Source organism: Poecilia latipinna, unplaced genomic scaffold (assembly GCF_001443285.1).
Source record: "Poecilia latipinna isolate Pla-1442-1.1 unplaced genomic scaffold, P_latipinna-1.0 Scaffold306, whole genome shotgun sequence".
Taxonomy (NCBI): Eukaryota; Metazoa; Chordata; class Actinopteri; order Cyprinodontiformes; family Poeciliidae; genus Poecilia; species Poecilia latipinna.
The window spans coordinates 240316-261347 of NW_015112922.1; the positions used below are offsets into that span (position 1 = coordinate 240316).

Sequence of the window (21032 nt, forward strand, 5' to 3'; positions counted from 1 at the left end):
TCTGAGATGAATCTCAAAATTTGAGTTTTTTCTAGCACAGTTTTGACTTTTCAAACTCAGAAACTGCTTTGTTTTTTTCTAGAACCTTTTTTTGGCTTTTTATTTAAAATGACCCTAATATGCCATTGTAAGAAATAGATGGAGTTTCGACGTCGTAGTTTGAATATGAAACCGATGCTCCAAAATGTATCCATTCTAGAACCTGGTTTCAAAAAATGTCCTCCAAAAACCCTGCATCCATGTGCATGTACACCACCTGGCATACTGATACACCTAAATTCGTCAATGTGTGGACCAGAGTTCACTGTTGCGTTAACAGAATACTAGACACAAAATTGCACATACAAACAGAGCCATGCTTTATTTGAATTTATGTAGATTGCTCAGGTTCCCTAAATTGTAAACTGAAAGTTTGAAGCTACACATTTAGTCTGATTAATATCATTTGTGCCTGATATCTCTCGATGGCGTGAGCGCCTCCTTCTGCCTCTAACCTCTCACCCTTTGAAGCAGCAATTGTCAATTAGCCTGTCCTGTAACTTTCACTGAGCGAAGCTACTTTATATGCCACCGTCGTCTAACAAACTGACACCTCTGAATATGTTGCTTGCCTTTGTTTCCATGTTTTACTCTCGGTGCAAGAGATGATTTGAGAGGACAGACGTGCACAACAGACGCAGCACCTTGAACATCAAAGCGCCGTTGCTGCAGCATTGTAACGGCATGTCTGTGCTTCCGCTGGAAGCCTGAACACGCACACACCCCGCCACCGTGCACGGGGCATGTGAGTGTGCACGCACGTCAGACAGAAAGCATCCGAGACAGCCTCGATATCTGAAACTTTACAGGCCGCCTTTTTTCCTGCTTTGTCTGTCTTTGTTTCGTTCTCTTAGGTGAACAGGGGCCTGAGTGATAGACTCCCGAGCTTTCATCTCGCCCAGCGAGTGTAAATAGCTGTCATGTTTGATTGGCGGTCTGACGTGCGCACGAGATTCCCTGGAACAGAGGAGCAAAATTCAGCGAGGGCCCAATGCATGCTGGTTCAGCTGTCTTCAAGGCTAAGAGGTAATGAATGAGTAATTACAGAAACGTCTGCAGTCGACTTTTCAGATTTCTCACAGATCATACCAAAGAATTTGCATGTACTCCACAACAGGTTTGACTCCACAGGAGTAGATTCATTTTACCGACTTCAAAACTGATCATGTTTTATCATTAGACTATTTCTCGTTTGCTATACTTTGAATATTTCAACAACAAGGCAGTTCAAGGTGCTATACATCATAAAAACATAAGAAAAGTTTATTGCTTTGAAAAACGTTGGTTCTGGTTCTGGGGATGCAGAGCAGAACCAGAAGACCTGAGAGGTCTGGAAGGTTGATACAGCATCAGCAGATCTTTAATGTGTTTTGGTGCATTTAGTGATTTATAAACTAACATTTATAATTCCCACTTACTGTGGGACATCCTATAGTACTACCAAGTGGGAGGGGTCCAGTGTGCTGGGCAGACAATCCTTCTACTGAGCCCTGGGTCTTCCTTTGAATCTTCTTTTGATGAGATGAGCATTGGTATCAAATAACGGATTTCCTCTACTTAACTCTAAAGGTTCTCACATACTGAAGTACTGTCATTGGTGCTCCTTAACATAGACATATGGTGAAAATGGTGTCATTTTGTTCGCAGAGAGGAACGTGACACCAGCCCTGGGTTGAGCTTATCAACAGAGCTCTGTGCGAAGTGTTGTGTGATTGGTAAGAAGTTTGTTTCTGTGTTTTATGTGGAAATATCCACATCCAGTATCTATCTCTTGAGTCCACCGGAGACTCAAGCGATATGAATCTGAGGCCAAATAAAGAAGCTGTCAAACAGTTAAAACCTCCTGGATGGAACTTAGAAAATTGATGTCTAGAAAGGAGGCTGTCTGCAGAAAACGCAGTGGCACGGTTACAGCTCTCACCTTAACCACGTGTCAACTGTCAACTTTGAATGAAGTTCAAAGTTGGAGAGGCTTATGGCCGAGTCCTGCCACTCTATGGAGGAAGTTCAATATGGTAAAACTCTATCAGGTCAACCTTATGGTCAGGTTTGAGGTTAGAAAACCAGATGAACTTCTCAGTACTTTGCTCTAATAATGCTTTTTTTGTGTAATAAACTCAGACATTCTGTTTTCTTTATGGCATAATAGTAGTTCACCCTGCAAAGCTGAGAAGAGTTCTGTTTCTTGTTTGCTAGATTCATGATTACAGTTATTTCCTAGTCAAACAACCAGGGTCAGCACCGCTGTATCCCCCCTGTTAAATTCTGACTAGTTGCTGTACTTTGAACATTAATCATTAACTATGTACAGTGATGGCTGGCTGCCTTGACACACTTCTTTAGTTGGCCTCAGATTCATAGCGCTGATGCATTTTACAATGACTTTTTTGCTTTGATTTTAATACACAAAAGCACATCGCTCTCATCTGCACTCCAATGGGCTGGAACTGGCAAGAAGTAAAAAAAAGAAAAGAAAAAAAGAAAACAATTTAACCAAAGAGAATATATGCATCAAATGAAAAGCAGATGAAAAAATATACAATTATGTTCCTGATTGCCTCAGTTATTTCTCTGCCAGCTTGTGCCAGCTACCAGTAGAACCTGTCCCAAATGGGCCGCTTCCAGGACCGGGCGAAGCCCCAGAAAACATCACATCCTAACGGTGCCATCTCCCGCTGCATTTGTTTCCTCAGATCTGGGGCCAGTGAGCTCCCCTCGTTCCCCTCTCCTCTTTGCTATGCTCACGCCTTCGCCGTGTCCCAGATAATGGAGCTTCTGTCTGCCAAAGGGTCTGTGGCTGCCCAGGAGTAATGACCTGAGGGGGTACTTTGTGACAACCGGGGTATAATAATGCCTCCAGCCACAGACAAAGCAGACCCCAGGGGTCAATTTTTAAATACTTTTATGTTTTTCACTGAGGGTAGGAGTCATTTATTTTTATCGTCGGCTGCACCAGACGTATACACACCGGAAACAATGGGGTTTTTGTTAAGTAATGGGATGCGCTGTGCACCCGATGTTGAGTTAAACAATATGCGCCGGCGTCGTGCTTCCGCTGTCTGATGAAATTTCGTCCATTTTTTACTTATTTATTTTTTTCCACAGAGCTTATCCACACATGTCTGTAGGCCACGGTTCCTTCGATCAGAACCGTCTTATTGAGGTTCGCAAGGGAGTAGAGAATCACCTGTGAATGAAAGGCCTCCCCTTAATGGGTTAATTGTACCAGAAGCAGAGGGGCTTGCCCCTTCGAACAGTGGAGGATTGTAGAACACAGGCCGGTGGAAATGATGTCAAGCAATGCGTTGCCTGCGTTGCCCTGAAGGCCCAGAGTTTGTCTGTCAGCAGTTAAACGCCTTCCCCTAACACTCAACAATCAATTTACCTCCTCGGGGTCCATGAACCCAAAGATTTGACCTTGCAGACTCCAGCTTTGCTTCCCCCTCATCTTTCACACCTCAAAGTGTTTGTATTAGAGCAAATAGTTAGACGGCTTTTCCAGGATACTGCTACTTGACTGTCCTGGCCTCAGTTTGTTTGGGAAAACTCTTGTGATTGAGTTGTCAACGCACCTCCGGTTCTGTAATCCAAAGTCATCTGCAGAAATTACTCATATAGATACGCTGACAGAGGACTGCAATTACTATTAAATTAATAAAAAATAAAGCACTAATGATAAGGTTGTACTTTTTATCCAGCTCTTACAGCTCTGGTGTGCAGATTTACTTCATAATCTATACACCACCTTTTACTACAAACACAAAAAGCACAAACGTGAGAAACAGAATCAAAATGTTTTGGCTATGAGCCTCACAGTTCTTGTGGACATGAGTCTTAAAAGCTTGAGTTTAATGTCATTCACAGGCCAGTAGTTGTTTTGACTCATCTCTGCTTCAACGGAGCTGAACAACGTATGTTTTGCACTGTTTGTGCTCATCAGTTTCACATCAGTCAACATTACTTATTACTTAAGTCCAAGTCATGGACTTAAGTCATGGCTTTCAAAAATACTAAAGTACTTAAAATTTAGAAGCTTGAATGTAATCAGGAATAGTTAGGAAAATTTCCTCTAATTTGGACAGATTATCATCAATAATAATGTATTAGTCATATTTTTTCTAGCTTTCACTGATGCTCAGACACTTTACACTTTATAGTTTCAAGCATTGTTCATTTAATAGCAGGACAAAAAAAATGATTCTTTTTCTCCAATCTGGTGTAAGCTGCATATCGCCACCTACTGCATGGGGTTGTAGTGTGTAATGTTATCATATGCTGGTGGAACAACATAAACACAAACTACACAAACCAGGCCAACGGACGTAGCAAGTAACGAGCGATGTAGTGAAGTAAAAAGTATGATTTATTGTTAATATGTAGTGGAGTGAATGTATTAAGTTTCCCCAAGAAATTCTACTCAAGTATAAATTCTCAAACTGTACTTCTGTACAGCACTCAAGTAAATTTATTTTGTTGCTGCTCAGCTTTGCTTCTGAGAACTCCAGACTCCAAACCAAGTGTCAGCAGTGGCTCCACAGTTTGAGACTGTTGGCCCTTTAAAGTAAATTAGACTCTAAATTACTGGTAAAATTTCCAATACTGGAATTCAATTCAATAACTATAACTGCATGTGGCTCCTATTGTAGCAAGTGATGCATTGCATTCATTTATTACTCCAGTGTTTACTTTGTGTGTGGATTTTTTATTACAATATTTCACTTCAAAATATTGGTTTTAGTGTGGCTATTTTTTTTGTGTTCTTTTCCAAAGTAGGTTGGCAAACATGATCAACCGCATATAATGAGTCTTCCTGCATCATTACAAATATGCCAAAATCAATCTGATTTCAGATAAAAGACATAAAATGTTAATCAAAACCCAAGTAATTGGTTTAAACATGGTGATTTGTAAAAATAACTCAACATGAGTTTCCAACATTGCAGTGAAATGAGACTCCATCCTGCCTGTCTTGGCTTGTGCTTTACTGCTCAGATAAGCACTAAAACTGTGTGCAGTTTGTGCTGCTGGATTTTTCTTTAGCTGAGGGGAAGACAGAGTGGTTGAGGGTGTATACACGTGGGGGAAGAGCAGCAGTAATAGAACTCAGCTGGAGTAGGTTACTTCAGGGAATGCTTCAGGAGCAGGAACACTGCCAAAAGAGCGAGGAAACATACTTCACTTTATTGATTTTGTCGATCGTCTTAAATGAGGGGCACTCCAGGCCAAGGGCTCACCTCTGCATTGTCTTGTGTGTGCTCGTGGTGCACAGTGGACAACATGCAGCACTTATAGACACTGTGAGTCAGAAAAGAGGAGTTTTACAGTGGCGGATATAAACATTTTTTACATTGGAGGTGGGGGCAAAGAAGTGGCAAGAGGTCTTGGCAGAGCGGCCATGTTGGATCTCCTTGGGGAAGTATTGGAAAAAAACCCATATGTAAATGGAGTCAACATACACAAAAACACACACACAAGAAAATGATTTGTGTTTTTTCCAATGACTAGTTATATTTGCTCATTGAGTTAAGTTTTTTTTAAACATTTGTACTAGTTTTAGTGCCACTACTTTTATCTTTTACTTGAGTAATATTATGAAGTATCACTACTCTTACTTCAATAATATTTCTGGATGTACTTTTTAAAGTCTCACCTTGAGTCCTCTAAACATATATGTCAATGTAGCCAAAAATCTCAATATTTGCCTTTTGTGACCATGAAACTTTTCCCAGAATGCTTCTGGCTTGGCCTTGTGGGAAGATGCAAATTTGAGTTGTGGTTGACAGTTTTATTGACGTAAAAGTGATTTCACTGTCTCTGGTGCTGCAACATCTTTCAGTTTAATACTGTCTAAAGCTTCTGTGGTTCCTATGATGGTGTGTTAGGGCCATAGTAGGTAGAAAAAAAGGAACAAATTTCTGCCATAAATTCAGCCATATTGTCGAAAAAAACTTGGAAATTTCTGAACTTGGAAAGTCAAACATTTATGGGGAAAAAGCTCACAAATTTTTAGATTAATCTCAGAAATTTTATAGAAAAAACTGATTTTCTGGGCTTTAAAAGTAGAAATTTTATGAGGGGGGAAAAAATCTAATTTTTAGATTATCAGAAAATTTCTCTGAAAAACTATAGAATTTATGTGTCTCAATAGTCGAATTTTTAACTTTTGAAACTAAGATTTGAGATTATTCTAAACTTTTCCTAGTTTTTTTCAAGAAACTTTTTGACTTTTGTAGTTTAGAAATGTACTTGGATTTTCTAGAACATTTCTAAAATCTATAAATGTCTTAGTTTTTTACTCCTTCTATTTCTTTCTATGTAATATGCCATCATATGTTCCTGACCAATCTCCTTGTATAATAATATGTAAGCTGTATTCCACCTCCAGAAAATGAATGTTTTAGGTAAATCTCTAAAAGCCCATTAGGAATATAACATTCATGCTAATGATGAGTGAATGTAAAGTTCTGGTCGGCCTGGTGCGTTTAGCCTGAGCTCCAGCTGTAATCTCTGCTCTGAGGCTGAACAGAGCTCAGCTGTAAATGAACTCATTGTTTCATCCTGAGCTTCCTAAAATGAGCAGCCATCTCGACAGAAGTTCACCCCCACCCCTCGTCCCTCGACCCCAGATCATGACCTTTAGCTTTACACCAGAGATCCAGCTTCTGTTATGACTTATTCATCAATGGTGACTTTGTTATGAATGGCTTTTTAAGGCAAATATTGATTAAGTCAAGTGTAACATCACCTGGCTTAAAGCAAATGTCCATAAGCAATTACAGCTGGTAGTCTCTTTTCCATTTTTGCTTTGGTTGACATACTCATTTGTTTCATATTCCCATACGTCCTGTCAGGTGAGACTGCTCTCATTTACACTATGATCATAGTCAATAGTTGTTCAATAACCTGTAGGTGTCTGTGATTGTTTGGTTTACCTCTCACCCTAAGTTTGATGCATTGTTATAGGATTTTTTAAAAGACTTAAAGCTGATTGCAGCAGACAAGAGTTTTTGCTGATAGAACGGATGTGACTGTAGTGGGAAAACTTAATTTTATTTTCATGAAGTTTCACTGGGACCAGTGGAGACCTTTTGTTGCCTGTGGATAGAGTGGATATGAAGCTGAGCATGCAACTAAAACGTATTTGTTTTGCTTTACTCAACCACATCCCGGCTGTGCCGTTTCTAAGTTCAGGCAACATGGCAAGCATAAAATTAAGTCTGAAAGATTTTGTCTAACTACCTCAGTTATTGGAAAATAAGAAGCAATTTTTGCTTTGTTTAATGATGACTCTAGTTGCAGAAAATTATACTAAACTAAACTACTCAACATACTCAATATTGAGGTGATTACAGGAAGTGTATTAGTTGTAGAGCTGGGACTTTAAGACATTAATTTTAACTAGTTACAGATATTAATGCATTAAAAAATTATGACATAAATATCTATTTTTTTTTATTTTTTACTTACAAAAATCCAGAAACCTGTGAGCCTTTTTGTTCACAGGTTTCTGGTACGCCCATAAACCTGACGCACACGTGGCATCTGCATGAAACAGTGATGGACGATGAAACTGCTTCTCTTGGCCTGCTGGGATTTAAATTTTCCTTCCAAAAACCAATCTGATGGGACGCTGGAAAAGACTATTGTTCTGTTCAAGTTGTGCTACAAGGAGTTAGCCTATCAGTGTAGGTACTCAAACCTAAAAGAGCATCTCAATGCTAACCATGTAGCAGCAGCCAGGCGTCTCCAACGCTAATGTCGGCATCCAGAGTCCACATTTCTAGAGAAGTTCCATGAATGATCAGGAATTCCTGAAACTTTGGAAAGCTGAATGGGTAGAATATCACTTTGCACAAATCACATTGTTGAAAAACTCTAATAACAGATTAAAACAATTAACACATTTGTTCTTGAGCTCATATGTCTGTTTATTCAATAATAAAATGGGTTTTTGAATTGAAAATGTTGCTTATTTCTAAAATTTTAAACAAGTCCCACCACTAATCAACATATATTTAAGTTTCTAGATGTAACAAAACATGTGGAAGGGTTCTATGGGCATAAATATTGTTGGTTGATGGATTTCAACATCTTGCTCCTTTGTGTTAGTTTCTGGTTCTATAAGACATTTATACATGGAAATATTTCCTCTGTCTGGATTCTGTTGGTCAGAAGGGGAGAAATATTTATCTGCCCTGACAAAAAACATCTGTCTGATGTGAATATTACTTTTAAAGCTCTTTGTTACCCTGTAAGATTATCTTCTCTGCTGCTGAAAACTATTTACCTCTGCTGAGGGGACTGGCATCATTTTCCACTATTCATTTCCTTGCTCTCTTTGTGCAAATCATCCTCATCTGTGTCTTTGTTAGTAACTGCAGAGTAATTCTTATATTTTGTCCTCCTCATTTTTTTTATCACCCTAAATCCCAGAGAAACCACCGGGCAGGATTGGGTGAGTCCCAGCCAGCTCGGCGCTTCCTTATCCTTTAATAAAGTGTAATCAAACATGGGTTTAAGTGGAAAATAAATATCCAGCCCTAATAAGCTGCTCAGCCGGATCATGTAAATGCAAATTTTCAAGCTGGTTCCCATCCGTCCCACCGAGGGGAGAACAAGCCGCGGGATCGCCTCCTCCGCCCGGCGATTGTAAATCAAGGAAAATAATGGCGGGATAATGACCGGTTTGCGGTCCCAAGCAGATTGAATGATAATAAACCACGCACGTTCCACGCAGCTTTTCATTTAACATCCTATCATGGGGGAAAGCCGGCGAACAGCTTGGCGTGCCTCATTAAAGGGGCTGTCCGTGGCTTGTAAATTTGGCAGAGCACAAGGGGCGGACAATTCCCGGGACAAACTTCCTGATAGGAGAGGACGGGACGGTTTATTCCCCGGCCGCCAGGGCCTCGCGCACGACGCAGATCTGAGAAAGGGCCGCCGCCGACGCCGCCATCGCAGTTGTCTGCTTTCTAATGTGAATGAAAAGAGAAAGGTACCCACTTAGACAAGCGCTAAATAATAGACGTATAAATTGCGTGGTTCTTCTTGTTTGGGGGAGATGCTGATTTAGCTGCTAATTGGTGACAGAAACTGTCAAACGGGTGGCAGACAGTGACGGTGGTGGCTTCTGTCAGGATTAGGTGAGAGAGAGGGGAGAAGGCGGGGAGGGGGGGGGAGAAGTGAGCTTTCTTCTGATGACGGCAAAGACACCGCGACGACGGCGGTCCCCTCCCTCCTCTTGTCTGATATTTACCCAAAACACATTAAACAGATAAAGGGAGAGAAACGAAACAATAAGCTCGGGATTATGGACCCCGTCTCATGTCGTCCCTTTTTTCTCTCCTCTAAGCTGTCTCTGTGATTGATTAACGTGTTTGTTTGAAGAAAACTTGGAATGTTTGCTTGCTTGGTGCATTGGTTTAAAAAGAGAGAGAGAGAGAGAAGAATATGTGTAGACGTTCAAGAACAATGAAGTGGCTGCAGGAGGAGAGAGACGGTGAAAGGAGACGGGTAAAGACTGACTGACTGATCTCTGGAGGGCATCTTCCTCTAACCCTGCCTTGACTCTCCTCCCTTCTCTCTAGAGCTTTAAGATGAACAGTAATTAGGCTTTGATACTCTGGCAAATGAACAGTAATTAGAGTGCGCTACTGTGGATCCTCTGCCTGAGCTGCTCATTGAATATTCACACCATTATTGAACGTTAAGATTAGTTCGCCGCTGTCGTGCACAAACAGTGTGGCATGGCAACGGCCCTCTGCAGATGGTGTTAGGGGGATGGTGGAGGATCTGTGCGAGAGAGTGTGTGTGTATGTGTGTGTGTGTGCGTGTGTGCGTGTGTATGTGTGTGTGTGTATGTGTATGGAGACAGGTCGTCCAAGCCTGGCGGACCCTCAGAGGGGATTTTCTGGTTATTAGATCCTTGCCAGATCATGGTCCAATTATAAAGAAAACTGTCAGTCAAGGCAAAGTGGCTATGTGATTAGCGGAAAAGGACAAAATCAGGTGAGGAGTGTGAATCTTTCTGGAGGCAGCTTTGATTTGCTAATAAGAGGGAAAGGGAAAGGGAAAGGACCGGGGCAGGGTCCCCAGCTGTAGTCCTGCTTTGCTCTCTTCGTTTTCACCGTGACCTTCTTAGCACCGCCGGTCTAATCTGTGCTGCAGAGGAGACATAAAGGATAGCTCTCGAGGGTTTTTTTTTCTTTTTTTTTCTTGGTCTGGGCTCCGAATGAGGCACTAGGGGGTTAGAGTCACCAAAAAACGAGAGCACACACTCTCAACCACAGGAACATGAGTAATCAAACACTTCCTGGAGCACGACAGGGGCCAAATGCTACTTAATTGCTGTAATAGTTGTTAAAGACTTTTTACAGGTAAACTTTAAAAAAAAGAAGACGAAGAAGGTGCTTCCTGTTATGTCACAGAGAGAGAGAGGGAGGAGTGAACGGATAAGAGGAGGGAGGGGGGCAGCATCCTCAGCAGTCCCGACTTTGTCCACTCTTCTGCCTAATTTCCTAAAGAACGACAGTGTAGCCCAATTTAGAGGCTGGTGTCCAGGGCTGACATTGAGGGGCGTGGTGGGGTCCTTTTATCCCCTCCGCCCACCCACACCCCTCTCCAACCATCTTGGGTTTCAGGCTCGGGAGCAGCCAGCACAGAGGGGAGATGAGCAGAACAGTGCCAGCGCTATAATGAAGCACGGTAGACAGCAGGCCTGACAGCTCTGGCAGGTGATGCATGGGGCCCATGCTAATTCTTCAGCAAGCCAGTGATGGATCCTGAAATCTTGACCACACATCCCATTAGCCCCTGTCTGTGACAGGAGAATAAAGATATTAAAAAAAAAAAAAAAACGAAGAAGAATCCCAGAGAAGTTGAGAGAAAGGGGTGCAGGCAGTGGTGGGAGGGGACTGGGGGGTAGACGCTGCACGGGACGTAGACAGCCTTACGCAAACCTGCAAGTCCTCTGCAATATTTTCAGCTCCAAAGTTATTGATGACTTAACCTCTGGGGTGCAGGTTATGGGTGATGGATACTGTGCATCTCCAGCATGGAACAGCAGAGGATAACAAGGCAGACAGTGAATCACCTGCCCACAGCTGATAAAAATAGAATATGACATCTTGTACAGCATACATGCTGCATTATCCCTCTGCAAATTCTAAGGAGAGGCGTGAACTGGGCTCTCCTGTAAATAGATTAGCTCTTTGAATGGGGTTTCTATAGTCTCAGCTGTTCTGCACATCCCAACTGCCCTGGCTTTTGCATCTCAGCACTACGAGCACAAGAACTGTTTATTAGGCTGTCCCTGCCGAGTCCTCTGCGGCCGCCGCTCCTCCCTTTCTTGCCCCCCTCCTCCACAGAATAAAAAATTCCAGGGAAACAAAAAAGCGGAGGAGGTCGTAGAACTCCTCAGCTATCAAGCACTCAGGTGTGTTTACCATATATCTTTTATCTTCTTGTGCAGGATAGAGCTAATATCTCTGACAAGTTTTCCGCGAAATATAAATGACCCTGCCTTGATACAAATAGGAAAACCGGTAGCAAGGCGAGCGGAATCGCAGCCAGAGCCCCGCGAATCCTCCCCATTTCTCGGGGGTTGACAAATAGCACGGAGGAAGTTCCAGGGGAAACTGAGAGGTTACCGTGACAGACAAGGAGCACAATTATCACACCATGATGAAAGAGCCATGGTGAGCGTCCGTCGCGCCGTTAATTACCGTCCTTTTTCCACCAGCCTCTAATGTGAGGAAAAACACGCGATGACAAGTGTGTAAAAGAGCAAGCACTAAATTACTGTCAGGAAAAATAAACGGAGGATCGCGAGGCCCGCGCAGTGATTTACGGGGGCAATTAGTCACCGCCCCATGGAGATGCTGAGGACAGCAGTGCGGCGGGAGTGTGTCAGGGAGAGAGGGAGTGTGAGTCGCGCTGCTGCACTTCTTCCAAAGAAACGGCATGAGAAGCAGGAGGATGCTGTTATCTCTTTGCTTTTATCTGAGTGACCTTTGCCTCACAGAGGGCCTTCAGCTAACTTTTTGATGATTTCAGTAAGATAAAGAAACACAAATCAGGCATAAGAAAATGACCACCTGCCCAATATTTGGTTGGCTTGTCTTTTTCTAAATCAGACCAAATTGTCAAGACCTGACCAGATCTTTGACGAGACCTTGTGGACATGTGAGCTCTTTAGTAAGTACTATGTTGGAAGGCGGGTTCACACGGGAAATTAGGCCAGCACAGTTTAGGCTATGTTTATATGAGACCGCTGTCTGGAAACTGACAGTAGTTTTGGATGCTGATTGGGGAAAACGTCCACGTTTAGACGACACCACCAAGACCCCTGGAGTTAGCTGCAGTTGTTATGCCAGGCCACTACATGGTGCTGTAGTTTTAGCATGTCATTGAAACGCGCATGTGCTTCTTACTGTCAGCATTCAGCTCATTTAGAGAACAGCAACCCATCTCCGATAAACCAATTGCTCATTCATTATCAGAAGTTGTGTTAAACTGAACAGTTTAAGTAGCACAGCACAGTGCTATCCACCATTGTTTTTTTTTTATCTGCCAGTGGATCCGTAGAACAAACCCAGGAACCACGCGTTCTGTACATGTGTACTTTCATACCTGCGGAGTACCACCCACCTCCACGGAGAGTGTTTCCGAAAGGTTTCATTCTGCGACCAGGTTTCAAACAGTGCCTCTGTCAGAAACCTGGATCACTGTTGATGTCTAAACGAAAGGGCTGGACCTCAGCAAAAACTCTAGTTTTACTGCCAAGCAGCCTTATATTTAGAAGATCTAAGTAACCTTGTGAAACCAAAGCAGTGGTGTGGAGTGGATCTCATGGTCAGTAGAGGGAGATACAGATTGGTTAGTCTAAAAGGACGTCAGTTACATATGACACCTTATCACTTTTGTCCTACTGTCATTGAAGGAAAAAGTCTAGTTTAGCTTTAACTGGTCTTTTTGTTGATTCTGTGCTTTAGGAGGATTCACATTTACTCAGAATAGTGAGTCCTCAAATATTAAAATCTGTTTTGATATTGAAGAAACTGTAACCAGTGAATAAAAGTCCAGACCAAGGTTGACTTGTCTTCTGTATTTTAGATTTTGAATTAGAGCTAATCAAAGAACAAAAAAAACAAACAAACAAAAAAAAAAGCTTTTGAATTTCTGTTTCACATATTGTTAATCTACTTTGAGATTTTCATTTGTTGATATTTTACAAGCTAGCACACAATGCATTAGTTGATTAGTCAAGCACCAAAACGTGCATTACCTGTGGACCAGGAACCCATTAGCCAGAGGTTTCGCGATGCTCTGACCCTCTCGTCACAATTTGTCCGATTTCAAAACACTCTGTGAACACAGTAGTTACCAAATCTTCTATCTTCAGCCTGACAAAATCAAAATACGAGGGTCATGACTCACTACTGAGTCTGAGTGGTTCAATGAAAGCTCCATCAGCATCAACAGCGGTTTACTGCTTTTATTTGCTTTTCAAGCCCTGCTTTGTATCTTTTACAACATTTCTAAAATGCACATGCCTTCTTTTTGTCATTTCTGCTATTTAACTTAATTTCTGAAGAGTACTTGAAGACTTGGATATTCTCAACCCCAACTTTGGGAACACATTGTTTTAGGACAAAATATTAATTTAGCTGCCCAACCACTAACAGGTGCCATAATGAAAACAGAATCAGCGCTTTTCACTTCACTTGTCGTCGGTGGTCATAATGTTACGCCTGACTGATAGAAGAGATTAAGCAAATAACAGCATGAAGACATCTGACTTCAAACCAGTGCCATGCTGTCGCGTGTGTGTGTAACATAATAGGATGAAAGGAGACGCATCAATCCACAGTATGGAGCTGATTTAGGTCACTGTTACACGTTTTATACTTGATTACAACGCAAGTGTAAGACAAGCTAAAGCAATGTCTGTCATTACACTATCAGCGGATGCAGCCCGTTTGTCTCAAGTGGAATATGTCAGCGTACTTGAAATGCTAAACGTCTAAAATGAGCAGCCTTCTCTCCCATCGAACATCAAACGGACTCTAATTGTTCCTAAACGTGACACAAGTTAAGATACTTCAGTTTAAAGCCCACACCATCGCTTCTGGAAAGTGACGCTTGATTCCCTGTCTCGTCTCGACAAGCAGCTCCTGGCCGCATTCGAATCGTCACATGTCCCTCACGTTTCATGAAGCGCAGCCTTTCATCGCGTATTAAAAAACACCTGCCGTACTCTTAAAGAAGTTAGGCCGCTGGGAATTAGCCCGCGCAACTGGAGGGGCCATTGATTTGTAATGGCTGATGACAGACGGTGTCACATCATCTTTGCTAATTCCAGTCATTTATTAGCGTTGATCGGAGAAGCTTTTGTTTTTCTTTCACCGAAAGAAAATGTCAGGGATGATCGGCGTTTGCTGGGGAGAAATCTGAAATCTAGAAGCTGCTTTTAACGTGCTATATCCTGAAGTGAGTACAGAGAGAAGTGGTGGAGATCTATCTAGATACCCGTCAAAGCCCACCAAAGACGATTACAGCTGAGGACTTTAAAGAAGACACGGACGGTACGGCTTCTAACGCTTTCACCCCAGCTCCTGCTAATGCCTGACGTTACCGTGACGAAATGCTTCACGAGATATTGTTGTTTTAATCTGCCTTGTCATGCTTGTATACATATTTAGACTGAGCGTTTCCACATTCATTGGAGGACAATAACAATAACTGCCAGGAAGCTGAGCGTGATATGAAGTGTATTCATGGGTAAGAAGGGGTGGATGGGGGGAGGTACATTCTCCTGGCTATACAAATCCAGTAGGGGTTAGTGAGTGGGCTTGCTAGGTTGAGCCGCATTTCCAGGTCAGCGGCCTTGAGCATGCTTGGTTTCTGTTGCCTTGCCCATTCTTATTGGCAAAGGTGCCATAAGACAAGGTTGCGAGGGCCCATAAGTGATAAGGAGGAAGCGGTGGAGGAGCTGACCAGGAGAGGACCATATGCACGTCCAGCGGAGCGCTTCCCCCGGGCTGTCTTTCCCTCTCCCTCCACATTCCTCCCTTCACTGCATCATGCACTTCTTTGCCAGGGCTATTTAGGTGCCAGGACATCAGACTTCCTCAAGCTGTCAGCCTTGCCCCCTCCATCTCCCCCCTCTCCCCTTCTCTCTGAAACAATGTAATGTGGAATTGGAGGAAAGAAAGAAAAGGATGATGGAACTGAGGGGGGGATAAAGAGGAAAGACCCTTTCCATACTTGCCATTTTCCTTTTTTCTTCCCAAAACCTTAAGTTCCATGGAATAAATATTTCATATTGCCAGTGGCCTAAGTTATTTTTTTTTTTCCAAAAGATGATCTGGCCAAAAAAAAAAAAACAAAAATAAAAAAATAAACAAATCACTTTTGCCAAAAAATTACTAAAAATGCCACCTTATTTTAGGAAGGTAGCAATATTCTTCTTTGTGTTTGTCAAACAAATTAAAAATTTAAAAAAGGTAACAGTCTTAATATGTTAATTGGTAAAAACCCAGCCCCTCTTTTTACGCCATTTTCTTCGCACAAAGCGTCTGGACCCTGGATTATCGAGAAATGATTTCTTCCTGGAGGTGTGGACTGGGTTTTGGTTTCAAATTTGACCCAATCAATATTGGGTAAAATTTGGCTGTGACTTTTGTAATAAGCCAGTTTGGTACTTAAAAACTTACTGGAAATTGCATGTGTTGTGAACAACCATCATCAACAATGAAGTGAGAAGTGGCGAGAGGCGGCTGTTGAAGTTAATGCAATATTTAGAAGCGTGTCCAACACTGGCTGAAAGAGCTTTGTACGTTTCCTCCACTGCCATTTCTGAAACTACAGACAGACTACAATTCTAAAGCAACGCAGAAAATCATCATCGTTCACAACTTCTTCTGTTCTCTGGTTGACCCGGTTGAAAATCTACAGGAGGAATCCAAGTGAATAGGAGAACACCCAGAATGAACTGTGATTGAGATTTTAGAGCAAAATTGCATGTGAAGGCTGGCAGGACTCAAGTGTTTGCAAAATATAGATGAGTTTTTAGTAAGTATAACCAAAGGAATAACAAAAAGAACCTTATAGTGATGCACAGGAACATGGAACATAGGAACAGTAGCAGAGGTGAAGACTGTGATAGTACTGAATAATGTGCACACCAATGAAGTGAAGGATCTTAAATACCAAGGCAGAGGAGGAAACGAAAAAGCAAATGGGGCAAATGGGGACAGCTGATGAAGAATGCAAGCTGTGGAGAATAAGGTGATAGATAACAGCTGTGAAGGGGAGCAAACTGGCAGGCCGAGGGAAGGAGAATGACAGAGTTGAACATATTTTGTACATTAAAAAAAACTAACCATCCTGCTCAGCTGTTTTTTCCTTTGGATCAGAATGCACTATTTTTGATTTTATATTGAAATTTTGCCCTTACTGTACAGTAGATTATTTTTTCTAATTTGTTGTTTTTCATATATTTTCATATTTTCGTCTGTCTGTGAACCTACATGCCTCGGTGTTCTGTTACACTGGTGCTAATGCATCTGAATGTCCCTGCTGTGGGATGATGACTTATTATTCTATTCTTATTTGAAAAAATGGCCTGAGCCACTTCATTTCTATCGATGTGTTTTTCTCTTGTCCTGTCCAGGACGTTCTCCGCTTCTTGACCAATGACCACTGGACCCCACAACCCAGTAAAGACACACAGGTATAGCTGATGGATTGATATTACTTTCTTTATTTTTGTGGGTTTTTTATTGTAATATTTTCAAATATTCTAATTTAAGAGCAACAACAGAAAATCGGATCCCTTCCCTAAAAAAAGATTATCTTCTGCATGATGAAGCTAAAGTTCATCCTAAACTTCTTTCAGGTTGCAGCAGCTGTTTACGTCCAATTGAGCTTTATTTATCGATGCCACAAAGAGCAGATAAGCTCCAAGTTGCATTTCTAACCATCTGTAATTCTGGATCTTAAACTTCTGCAATCAGTGTACACCTGTGTGTCTAGTGTGAATGATGCATCTGACAAATGAATGAGCCTAAAGCCAGGAGAGTGTAATCAGATCTGTCTCCAGACATTTGAAGGATCCACCAGTACAGAACTTTGGGATTCCCGGGGGAGGAACTCGTAGAGGAACGCTGCTGAATTTGGAACAGATGGATCATTCTGCAGTAAACTCAAGAAAAAACTATTTTTTTTTACTTCCTTTACAATACACTTCTGCTATTCTGGCAGCAGGAAATAGAGTACACTTTTCTTAATATTGGCACCAACTGTTTTAAATAAGACTGCAGCAAGTAAAACTCAACTAAAACTCAGGAAAAAAAAGGCTGTCCATCAATTCAGCAGCTTTAAACAGGGAAAAGGCCCAGTGGATTTTCAGTTGTTAACCGTTACATCCTGCCCCTCTCAGCTTCATTATTTTTTCAGTCAAAGTTTGACTTTTTCTTGCCTAATTTTTTTTTTTTTTTTTTTTTTTTTTTGCCAAGGTCAGTAACCCTGGCAAACACTTCATTAAACACAAGTAAAACAAGATTATCAGTCCTAAATGTTGAGCTTATCTTCAAGGTACCTTTGAATGTAAAATGGATTGCTATTTTGTAGCTTAAAAGTTAATAGAAAATCTTTCTTTTTTTTCAATATCCAAAAACCCACTGTAGGGATTTAAATGTTTTTATTTTATTAATGTAATGTTAGTTATAATCCAATTAATTTCCCCTCATATTTCTTCTCTTTTTTCAGTTTGAGCGTTTTTCTTGTTTATCACAGGAAGCTGTTTAAAAATGTATTGGGGGGGCTTATCTTTAAAACAGGAGATATTAGTGTGAGAATATGCTCTTCCACGTTTTCTTTCTTTCCTATTCTTTCTTTTTTTCTTTTTCTTTTTTTTTAAATAGCTCTAGGTCTTTGAAAATTAACTCGCTAACTGGCTTTGGAATAACAGACAACCGGGAAGAGAAGGAGTTTAAAAAAAAAAAAAAACAGGACCCATGAATCAATATGGGCAATGGGGGAAGGCCAAACGTAATAAATAATACAATAACAAGCCTAACTAATGAGCTGCTGCGACGGTGCAGTTCACAGAGGAGTCCCTTTGTAAGAATCCCTGCTAATAATCCTGGGGAGCCGGCGGATGATGAAGTGTTGCCATAAGGCAACACCTGTGCAATTAAAGCAGCGGATTCTTTTGCACGTAACATTAATTTCAACCCTTTATAAAGGCACGATGAGCACACTAATAATCTAGTCTACTTGACTCCATGTCTAGAAACAGAGCATCTAATTAGGTAAAGGTAATTAATTAGAGATAAACGAAGCTAATCAGGAACCGTTAGCACTCCCACTTTCTTGGCATTAAGACACAGAGCCTCCTGCACCGCGCTCTCGTTGGTCGCCCTGTCATGTGCTCGGTGAACATGAAGAAGATCTGTTTTTAATGGAAGCTGTGTGATCTCACTGTGAACTTGGCCTGCTCCCTTAAGATCAAGGATCATCTATGTTCGCTCTCCGGTTTTCTAATTAGCCTGTAAATTTGTTTGGTCATTTTCACAAGGGTTAGCGTGTAACTGTGGCTTCAGCTATGATGCTCGGCGCAAATGAATACTTTATGAACAATTCAAAACGGAAAAAAGGAAATGTGCTTCAAAAGTTTTGGCTATTTAAAAATATTATTTTAACCTCATCACATCACTGGTTGGCGAGGCAAATGGGATCTTGTGACACTAAATCCCACAGTATTTCAAGTCAAGATAGTTTTCATCAAGGTAAACCTCTTAGGGACGTTTCTGTTGACTAGACATAGAAAAGCCAAAGTTGCAGTCAAATGGGTCAATTGTGACACAATTTGGATAGGAGCTCTGCTAAAAAGTACAACTTTCTACATACATTTCTGGGCTGCCACAAAAAGAAAGACTGGCTAATCTTAAAAACATTTTTAAAAAAAAAAAGATGTCCAAGGTAGTCCAGTGTTTGGAAGAAGGACTGTCTCACATAGTTAATCAGCTATTTTTATTGTCTGGCATGTCAAGATGTTTTAACTTTGACATGTTTACATCTATGTTTCTTCTTACTTAAAAGTATAAAAGGTAGTAGCTTTAGTTGTTGCGCTGTTGCGTTGACAGAATTGGCTAATAAAAACCAATTTTATTAGCCTTTCCACTAATTAAAAAAACTATTTTATTAGCCAAAATTGGTTTTTATTAACATGTTTAGCATGTCTAAACAAGTCATCTACAAACATTTAAAAGCACACAGTCACTTCTAAACTATTTTTGTTGCAGCAATTAAGGTCCTCTGGAGGAAAGAGAGAAGAAGAGACTGCAACTGGCTAACCATTAGCTGCTAACAATGCTAACGTCAGAATCTTCTTCAAAGCTTCCTGTTGCTGCTAAGCTAAAGGTATGTTTATAGTTTTACAAAATGGGATAATGGGTTCGAGACACAGCTTAAGATTTATAAATTCCTTTTTGTGGAAACACAAAAACAGTATCTTTTTTAAATTATTTTTTAAGATATTTAAAAATATGTAAGCATTAGACATGTTTAAAAACTGAATCAGACAAGCCAAACCTAGATTAAAGATACGATTACCACTAATTGAAACAGTTTGTGAAATGTTTACTCTGTAGGTTTTAGTTTTTTGAAAATTTTGCAAAGTATCTGGTTTTGTCAACTTTCCATGAACTCGCCGGGTTTATTATCCCACTTCTACCAGAAAACTTAAGCATGTAAAATTACAAACATAAAAAAAAACACACATCTTTCACGCATAATTTCATAGACTGTTGTGAGTTTGCTTACAAAATAAATTTGAAAATCATCATAAGAGCAAATCATACATCCTGAAATAAAATCCTTTAACAAATACAGAGAGGGAACCATTCCGAAAACGCACATATCCAAGATTAGCTGCCAGCATTTTCAAACCTGAGAGGTGCAAACATGTCGTGGCTGTGATTACAATCTCTAACAAGAAATCACATTAGGGATACATGAAGGTGATTTTACCTTCTTTCCCCCCAAATATTTCCTGAGCCCCAGACAGCAAACATCCAACTTCCTAACATCTTTGTTCTAATTTTCATATGAAAGACGAGGAGGGAGCCAGGGGGACTCAGAACCGTTGCCTCCGTAGTAACATGAGGCAACGGCACCACCAAGAACCCCTGTTTCCACTCATGTACCTATCATGTCCAATTTTTTTTCCAATAGATTTTCCGGTCTGCGACTGCATGCAAAAGCTGTTTGAAAATGGAAAATTAATGGTTATTGTAATGAATGTTGACTTAGCGGATCAGAAAAGCAGGAGCGAGACCGTCTGAGAAGAGGTTTGTTTAGATGCTCCGGTGTCGTCGGTTTCACGAGGAGCAATGATTTGGGGGAAACATGATTATTATTTTTTTCCCCTCTTCTGCTTTCTGTCGTACACAGGGGAGTCGTCTGCTACAACAAGGCGGGGCGCTCCCCTGACTCACATCATTAGAAGGTTTTTTACAAGCGACAAGCAGCCTATTTGGCTGTCATTGGGATTGTTTGAAGAGAATATGTTTCTGCACCATACTCCAGGGAGTCCCGGATCAGGAAAAGGGGAAAGAAAAAAAAAAGAAAGAAAAAAAATACAAAACAAAAAAAGATCACCCTTGAGCACTTGACATTGCTGTTATGCATTTGTCAATAATAAGGCTAAGAGGTTGGGCCACTGTGTGAAAATTGGGAGTTGGGTGTGTTCATCAGCCTCAAATGTGAGTTGACCTTCGACCTGGAATGCCACTTGGTCCCAAAGCTTGTTTCTGCTAATTGCTACACACAAACTCAGCAGAACTGCTCAATTATTTAGAAGTAGCAAAAGAAAAAAACTGATTCTAAATAGATTTTCCTTTTTTTTTGCCCCAATTGGCTTTCACCATTGAAGACAACAAAATTAACTAACCACTGATGAAATTCTAATATGCTAGTAGATCCAT

The 21032-nt window shown here is 41.0% G+C and overlaps 1 long non-coding RNA gene across 1 annotated transcript; it reads left to right on the forward strand.

Annotated features, from left to right (window-relative positions):
* Positions 1-899: 899 nt before the first annotated feature.
* LOC106948753 (uncharacterized) lies at positions 900-20387 on the forward strand. Its single transcript, XR_001425245.1, has 4 exons — positions 900-1065; positions 16715-16774; positions 19350-19467; positions 20281-20387. It is a non-coding gene; the product is annotated as an uncharacterized LOC106948753 (long non-coding RNA).
* Positions 20388-21032: the final 645 nt, after the last annotated feature.